This window comes from Musca autumnalis, unplaced genomic scaffold (genome assembly GCF_047663935.1).
Source record: "Musca autumnalis isolate F117 unplaced genomic scaffold, ASM4766393v1 scaffold_1, whole genome shotgun sequence".
Lineage (NCBI taxonomy): Eukaryota > Metazoa > Arthropoda > Insecta > Diptera > Muscidae > Musca > Musca autumnalis.
The window spans coordinates 245605834-245615374 of NW_027411644.1; the positions used below are offsets into that span (position 1 = coordinate 245605834).

At 35.6% G+C, this 9541-nt stretch overlaps 1 long non-coding RNA gene across 2 annotated transcripts; it reads left to right on the forward strand.

Moving 5' to 3' along the window:
• The first annotated feature begins 1232 nt into the window (after positions 1-1232).
• On the forward strand, positions 1233-3198 carry LOC141391150 (uncharacterized). Of its 2 annotated transcripts, none has more exons than XR_012409571.1 (4): positions 1233-1412; positions 1474-1597; positions 1677-2134; positions 2408-3198. It is a non-coding gene; the product is annotated as an uncharacterized lncRNA (long non-coding RNA). The 2 variants fall into 2 exon arrangements; XR_012409570.1 differs by having other exon boundaries at positions 1677-2341; positions 2408-2838.
• Positions 3199-9541: the final 6343 nt, after the last annotated feature.

Genomic DNA, 9541 nt, shown 5'->3' on the forward strand with positions numbered 1-9541 from the left:
AAATTCATGTAACACCGCGAAATATTCGTCGGAGACCCCCAATGTGGTATACCACTCTTCATATCTCGACGAGATAAAGCGATTTTGAGATGTGTGTCTGTCCGTCCGTCCGTCTGTCCATTATAAATTGTAAACACGCTCCAGGCCGCAATTGTGGACCGTATGGACGAAATTTTTTATGGAGGTCGGGTTCAGATCAGAATAGATCCCTATTCTTATTGGTGATGATCGTGAAATATTTAGCGGGTGAAATGGACCAAAAACATAATATTTATCCAATTTTCTAGCGGCTCTGTAGGTCTCAATAATTTTCCGATCAACGCGTAATTTTAAATAAGGTAAGAGTATATCACAAAGGAGAAGCTTGCAATTTGAGATGGCGATCGGATAATATTTAGAGGGTTAAATGGACCAAAACTTTTGTGTGAATATTGTGAAGATTTTAAATATACAGCTTATATCTTAATTCCTGGAAGTGACATTTCGGACAAGTGAGATATACTTGAAAGTGGAACGCTTGACCTTTCAATTGATGCCAATTATGTTGGTGTGCATGATTAGATAACAGAGTTACAGCCTAACATATTCCGATATTTGTTTGTAGTGTAATAATAAACTCGCTAGAAGTCGAAATTATACATCAATAGTCACGAAATGTTGCACCGGGTAAGAGTATAGGTCGAAAAAGATGCCTACAATTTTGAATGATGATCTGATATTCTTTAGCGGGTGAAATGGACCATTACTTTTGTATGAAAAATATAAAAATTTTATTTTTGGTCGATATTTTAATTCCTTGAGGACATATATATTTCGCAAAGTAGCCTACATATGGAAAAAAACTACTGACCTTTCCTGTGATGTAAATTGCAATAAAATGTTTGCTAGATAACGGACCTACTGCCTAATATATAATGGGTTCTGTGTAGAGAACCACATTTTTATCCCATACTACATATTGTCTCTTCAAAAGTTTATGTAACACCATGTAGAGTGGTGCTTGCCCTGATGGGGATTTGACAGTAATTGCATTGTTCCAATTTCAAAACGGAAATGTATCTGATAAATGTCCCTACTCACGCCATCTATTTGTGAAGTTGTAATCTTGCTACGTGTCTATGTATCAGCTTGTGGGTACTTGCACCTTCTTCATTTATTTCTTGTCATTGGAAAACAACTCTTTTTGCGAAATATTATGAGGTCCGATTGTTTCTAGAGTTTCATTTCTCGTCCATTTTGTCTCTACCAGTACACAGAACAAGTTTGCAAAGTTTCACTTTCAGTCAATTTTAACATAAACTTCAATAGCTGTTTAACAAGAACTATTGCTTGATAAGGCGAAGGTAAAAATATATTACCTTTTCCAGATTTGAATAATTTCGTAACATAATTCAAAATTTTCATTAAATTTGGTAAGTTTTTATTAAGGGGTTTGAGGTTTTTTGTGCTGACTGTTTCCGTATTAATCTTCAGATACCCTTATGAAGTGAAAAAGCATTAAATTTTTCTGTGGATATTTTAATTTGATTGGGTTGCCGTCGTTAAATACTGTTGAGACCTTTGCATTTTGTCTTTTTGGTGCCTCTTCGCCAACGCGGTAATATCTTAAAATTTACCTTATAATTATTTTCTCAATTTAAATGAGAGTTTTATTTTGTTTCTACCTTTCACATTAGAATTGGCACCCATTGCTTAGTAAAAAAAAACCCATCATGATCATAGCACAGTAGCGAAAATACTGGTTTTTCGTCAACTACCATAAATGGACATTGATTTCTGTAATGGGACACACATCCACCGCGACGACTATTTATTTTGCTTAGTGCTTGCATGGCATTTATTTGTCCGTTGAGTAAGAAGGCGTGAAGAATTAAACAGTGCCAACGTATGATGCACTTCTATTTCAAAGGCCAGAAAAATCATAGCAAACATACGTGTGGTTAAAATAATTGCCTGAGATCAGATTAGCAACCCGTCGAGAAGTTTAACGTCAAAAAGTCGCCGCTTCTAAGGAAACACAATTTGTAAACTGTGAAACGAGTGTAAAGCCAATCTGAACAACAACAAATATCCCAGGAGTGAGCTGTTGAAAGTTCCTGATGTTATAGTCTTGATAAAAACCTTAAGTATAAGTGTAACTAACATTGGTGCTAGATAGTGAGAAGTGTGGTAATGATCGGCTCTTGAATTTTAATTTTGCGTGGAAAACTGGTAAATGTGATTCCTAAAGTGGTCAGAAAGATTAACCAAACCACCAGGGAAAGGAAAAATCTATCGCGTTTAATAACCAATTTATTTTAATGAGATTGCTAATTAACCAGATATCATAATTCGGAAGCCGGTGATTACACATACCGTTCATTTTAAGTTTCTGTGTGTTACCTTTTGTTTTTTTTTTCTATTACAGTGCATTGATTTTGTCAACCAGATCGACCACACAACCCTCATACACAGTCAACATTACATATCTATCATATATTTACACACATTACATTGTTTTGCTGTAATGAAATAATACTGGGTTTGGTGATCGACCATATGTTGCTAGATCAATGTATCTCCTATTTGTAAGCGTGTTAGCGACCAGCGTGTTGCGGATGATATGTGTCCAGACATCCAGCAACATTTTCAATGTTTAAGAGAGCAGAGTGTACAAGAGAATCCGTAAATATTAATTCCATTTGAACAGCTGCTGTACTCATCGAAAGGCCTTTCGTCGAGGGAGTGCACTACAACAAAGGAGTAAGTGATAACAGTTATAATAATTTATTGAAACACAATTCTCTTAAACATAATCAATTGTGAGAAAACTTTGTTATTGTATTTGAAATTCTTTTTCCCAATCATTCTGTTTAGAATCTAAACAGAGGTTTGTATATTTACAAACCACAACGTAACATATTCTTTTAGTTTGTTTCACTGAATCCATAAAGATACATTTAAGTGGGTGAACCCAACAAACATATATGTATTGAGTTTGTCCGCTTGTGAATTTTACCTTGCATAGTTATAATATTAGGATCTTTATTAGTTAAGAACCAAGGAACCGAGTGTTAACTCAATTTCTAATGGAGTTATTCTTTCTTTCTTTAGTTAGTAGTGTTGAAATAGTTAAGTGAAAGTAGCTTAGGTACATTTAAGGAAAAATAATGTTTGAATTTGAAGTAAATAAAATCATTATGTCTCGTATTGAGTAAATGATTTCATCGTTTGATTCCATGGCATATTAAGGATATGGGGTTACTATAGTTTGGGGACCCGCAGCGGATATGTGTTTCTTAGGATTGGAAATGCTGCGGATCGGTTGGGTGGGCATACTGGGGGCAAGATCAACCAGACCCCTCGGTTCAAGTGTTCTAGCCACATAGGAATATAACCTCTATGCATCCTGGCATTCTGCTTTCTTTTCTTTCTTCCTCTCTCGACCATGAGCACGTAAACTAAAATAATTGCATGTAGCTGGAGTGATGGCATAGAAGTTGGAACCCATCCCTTAACGACGAGCGATAAGGCCGGTCACAGACGTGCTCAAACTTCATTAAAATGCTTATAATAACACCTTCTCCTCATGCTGTACGTTGTATGCTACAACCACGAAATATTCGTCCTAGACCCCTTATTTGGTATGCCAAAATTCATATCTCGACGAGATAAAGCGATTTAGCGATGTGTGTCCGTCCATTAAAAATTGTAAACAAGCTTGGGTTCGGGCCAGAATAGGAATGATTAGTTTTTGGTGATGATCGTGAAATGTTCAGGGGATGAAATGGACCAAAAACAAAATTTTAACCACTTTTGTAGCGGCTCTGTAGGTCAAAATAATAACCCGCAAAATTTTAAACAAAGTTTGAGTTTATGATGAAGAAGAAGCGCTAACCAACGTGAAGATCAGATAGTACTTAGCGGGTTAAATGGACTGAAACTATTGTGTGAAATTGGTAAAAATTTCAATAACGTAGCGGTTAGACAACGGAAGTAGTAGTACGACATTAGTGGGTTTCATTACATTTTAGTGTGTGTGAACTAAATTTTCCTTTTCTGCTACAAAAATGTCTTTGTCATGCTAGATAACTTTTTGGTTTTGGTCACAAGTATTATACATTACATCTCTGATATTTGAAAATTAAATTTTCACAATCATTGAAAAGAAGTTCCGGGGAGAGCGATTGTCCAGGGATAGTGGTATAGGGTATCCCATGGTCGGCTCGGTCCGACTATAGACGTTTCTTACTTGATAAATTTGTCATTCCGTTTGTAACACATCGAAATATTCTTCGAAGGCCCTACAAAGTATATATTTTTGATGAGTGTAAAATTCTAAGTCGATACAACCATGTCCGTATGTCCGTCCGTCCGCCTGTTGAAATGAATATACAACTCGCAAGTTTGAAGGTAGAACCTTGTAATTTGGTATGGAAGTTGTTATTACTCCTAGGATGTTTGGTATTGCATATGGGCTATATTGGTCCACGTTTTGATATAGCCCCCATAGAACTGTACCTTCCGATTTGCGGTATTTTGAAGGTTGCGGCCTCAGTACTCCACCGCAATGGCTGAAATTTGTTTTTTAGTCTTCATTTTGGGTATAAAACTTTCCATATGAAATTTGTCAGTATAGGTCCACGTCTTCATATAGCCCCCATAGAACGGTTCCTTCCGATTTGCGGTATATTGAAGGTTGTGGCCTCTATATTCCGCCAAAATGACTGAATTTTGGTATTTAGTCTTCGTTGGTGTATAAAACTTTCGCCCAGAAATATGTCGGTTGTTGAATATTATGGTCACATCGAAATGGCTTTGTTTGCACCTGAAGTTTGTTCCACCTGCAATTTGCAGGTATTCATGCCCAAATTTTTTTAAATGTAACTCGTAGTGGAGGGTTTAAAAAGTTCGGCCTGACCGTTATTCCGTTCTTTCTTGTTGTTAATTATGGTGTTCGGCCAGAATATTCCGATTATGATCCCGAGACATTTTTATAAACACCCCTAAATTTTGATTGTATTACAAGCCAGGTTTCCCTGCCGTATAGCAGAGTCGATTTTAAACGTACTTTCGATTATTTTAAGCTTAGCATCTTGCAGTCGTCCAAATTCTGCTCTCGCTTTGTTTATATATTGACAGGTCCACTTCTCGAAATCAACTTATCGCCAAATTTTGATTTCAATAAGTCGATGGTTGCGTTCGCCGTATGGCACGTAGCGCCATCCTGTTGAAACTACATCTCCTCCGGATCAATGTCATCCATATTTTCAAACAAAAAATCATTGATCATGGTGCGGTAACGATCTCCATTGACCGTAACGCGAGCTCCGGCCTCATTTTTGAAGAAATAAGGTCCGATGATGCCACCAGCGTGAAAACCGCACCATACGGTGCATTTTTCTGGATGTAATGGAGTCTGTAGGGTCTCTTGTGGATTTGTCTCACTCCATATGCGTCAATTTTGCTTATTAGCAAACCCGTTAAGCCAAAAATGCGCCTCATCGCTGAACACAATTTTGCGATAAAACAACGCGCGAATCGACGACTGATTTTCAAAGTAAATTTGGATAATTTCGTAGCGTTGTTCAAGCGTGAGTCTATTCATAATGATTTGTCAGAGTATACTGAAACAAATAAAAAAAAAGTTTCATCAAAATTTAATTTTTTGTGTTACTTTTTACAATTTAAAGTTCTATCTAGCTTAAAAAAACACCCACACCAAGTAGTTGTTTTCTTTTGTCTATACTCGTAAAGAAAGACAACAATTGTATATCCTAACACAAATTATAAAAACATTTTATTTTATAAAATATTTACACTTTGTAACGTTACATTTCTCCCCAAAATAAGTACTCATCATTTCAATCGGTTTTGCTAAATATGTATATGGCAAATTTCAAATTTCCTTTACAATTACATAAAAAAAAATTAAAAACTTTTTTGGCGAGCACATCCGCCATTTTTGGTACATGGGTTACGAAAAAAATCGTGGTTTCAAATCTGTTCGCGTTCACAAAATGGGATGCTGCACTCAAAAGTTATATGCGGTTTTACTCTCTTGTAAAGAAAAAATATTTAAAAATTCCTATTGTGTTGTAATATGAACATGTATATATCAATCGTTAGCAGCATTTGGTATCTATCCGTAGATGTTAAAATAGTTGCTAAATTTATTTTTATTAAAAAATTATTTAAAAATACGTACAGAATCTAGACAACGCGTAGAAAAATGTGAGACCAAAATTATAAAGATCGCGTTTATAACTTGCATATTACAGCAACAACAAAGAACGGAAACTTATTGTTGAAATTTATTTCAAAAATATATATTTTGGTTTAATGCGAAAATTTTGAAAAATAAAAGTTGGGAGTTATTCTATTATTTCGCTAAATTTCGATCCAAATCCTGAAGTATTTTGCTTAAACTTCTACGAGAAAAGTAACTAGTCATCGTGAAATATATTTGCTTTCTGTGATAAGCAATAGAAATAAGAAGTAGAGAATAATAGTGAAATTACAATCATAGAAAAAACATAGAGGTTAAAAACCGTATAATTCACGAATTGGTTTAAATCGGTTGAGGTGCATGTGTTTTTCGGATACAGGGAGTCCATGTCTATCAATATGCATGGATTTTGCCATGTTTCATTCAGCGGCCAAAGTGTGCCATCAGTTGCATCTTACTATTCAAAAAACCTTCAAGTGGGCAAAAATTACGCGATGTGCATATGATTATAAGGTGCATCCGATTTCAATGGCCCCCTATTAAAAATACGTCAATATAAATTATTTTAGATAGATTCGTCAAGAACTGCGGAGTGCCACCTCATTCTATTTTGGGATAAATAGGGATATTACTCCTGAATCTTTGTAATTTGTGCCACACCTTTTTGGCAATTATTATAATCGCGTATAAAGTATTACATTTATGCAAAAATAATCAATTCGCGGAATTGTCAAAATATATTTTTGCAGATTTTCCTACTTTCAAGGTATCTATATCCGGCCTTTTAGTAGTTGGATTCGACCGCGGAAGAGCTCATTAGATCCGGCATGTAAAAAAACTAAAATCACGCGGGGTTCAGGGGTACCTGTACGACAGTTGTAAATTTTAAAGCCAAAAAAACGTGGAATCGCGAGTTCTACAATCCTATAAACTAGTTTGGATTATTATCTAGTTGCACCCTCTAATTATAAGAAAAATTCGAAAAACACTGAAATCAAAACTTCAAAATGTCAGCATCGATTTTAGGGGGATGCAGTGTATATATCCAAAAGTCATACACTAGAACCATGTTGCCCAAGGGGTATTGTTTAGTTCTTTCTTTGAGCACAGGTTCGAATTTTGCGTGGTTTGGCCAGAAATCAAAAAAGAACATAAAATAACATGTTTACTTCAACACATTTTTCCCATTTTTTTATATTACCACCGACGCAGCTTCCACGAAAATTATTTGTTATGGTCCATATTATGAGATCGTGGCTAAAACACTTCAATTAATATAAATATATTCATATTTTATAAAATATATTAACAGTTCGCGACTTATTAAATGGTGAACCTCAACTTCAACGATTGAAAAACTTTTTTGAATATTACCATATGCCCATGTATATATTAAGCTTGTATGTGTCAGACAACTACTTAAACGATTTTATAGTTTGATCATATATTAGCTACCAATTACAGCATTACCAAGCACTAACGACACGAATTCCCAAATCTCTTTGGTCGTGTAGAACTAACGAAATAGGGTATTAAACTGCATAACTGCTGCAATAGGGGATTTTTATGCGTTGCAGATTAAATCAATGTCGCATTTAAATCCCATTAATGTTGTATTACCCATAATGTGAAGATATTTCACTTGTCGTTGTCGTCTTCGTCGTTATTGACGTGGTTGTTGTTGTTGTCGATAAAGTATGCATACGCCAGCATCATTGGCATGGCGTAGACAAGGTGCACGTTTAAGAAAAGAACAGTAGTAACAGGATGGCTGACATAGGACTTATTTTTTGTTCTTATCAGCAAAACAGCAAAGCAATTTAACAAATCAAGCACACACACATGCACACGTATGTATGCCAAAAGACACGCCCGTCTTGTGAATTTTTCCACACCAATAAATACAAAACTTGGATATGGATCACGATTGGTTTTTGGTTTGAATGTAAATTCAAAACACGATGAACGACACAAAAATTATTAGCTTCCGTTTAGAGATATAATAATGGAAAAGAATACGGTTGCTCACGTTTTCTGCATCTGCATTCCTTGGCTATGCTACTATTCTTTTATATTCCTTGAAGCTCTGAAACACGTAAAGATTTATATGTTGAGAGAAAATAGTTTTCCCATATCGTATAGAATACTAGCAGAGCCTGCAAGCCATCCTCGGTAATTGAAACTGCATATGTTTTTCTCAGTATTTGCTTTTTTGCTCACGAAATTTTGCAAGATGCGACAAATTATATGAGGTGGAAGAATTAATTTTAATGCTAATATTAAATTATGGCCAATAAAGTAAATCAATTGAATAGAGCGGGAGATACGTTAAACGAATATTCGTGTTTGAATTATTTTGTCTGTTAAATTAGCTTCATGTGGGAATGGGGGTGCGTTGGGAGGTGCCGTATTCGTGGTATGATGCTAATAATAATAAAATATATAACTGAGAAAGATGAAAAATAGACTTTTCTGCCATCGATTTGAAGGAAGACATTATTCAGGAATTATGGAATTTTATTATTATTGTATGATTTTTTATATTTGTAAGGCAATTCAATTTTTTGTTTAAATCTGAAACAAATCAACGGTAATTGTCTAGGAGGAAAATTAAGGATCCCGGGGGAATATCCATAATTTGTTATAACCTAAGCGATTATACAAACGAATGAATACTATCAATAATGTACAAAATCGTATTAAAAGTTTTGTACCCCAAAAATGTTTGGCCGAAAACCGTTTCAGACGATTTGTAGTCAATTTAGCGCAACCAGACATATAGTGGTCCCCCCTTCGAGACATCCTCTGGTTTCAAACTCCTATTTTCAGGAAATGATAACAACCGCATCAACGGAGTTGGAATCCTCTCAACACCACAAACTAGCAACTGTCTCATCGAGTTCAAACCCATTTCTGATCGTATTATCGTGGCTAGATTGAACTCCCGGTTTAGAAAGATCGCAATAATACAATGGAACCGGAACCACGGAACCGGATGATGAATCTGTGTAAGATGATTTCTACTCACAGCTTGACGACACCATAAGCTCACTTCCAGGTGGTGACATTAAAATTCTAATGGGTGATTTTAATGCCAAAGTTGGCAATATAAATGCCGGTATAGAGGGTGTAATGGGAACACATGCGTTATGCAGTCCAAAAAACGATGATGGAGACCGACTCGTAGACTTTTGCGCACGGCACAGTCTTTTTATTGGTGGCACCAAATTCATCCACAAAAATATCCACAAATATACATGGCAATCCCCCGACGGAAGGACAAGAAACCAAATTGACCCTATTATAGTAAGCAAACTATTTGTGGGATCTTTA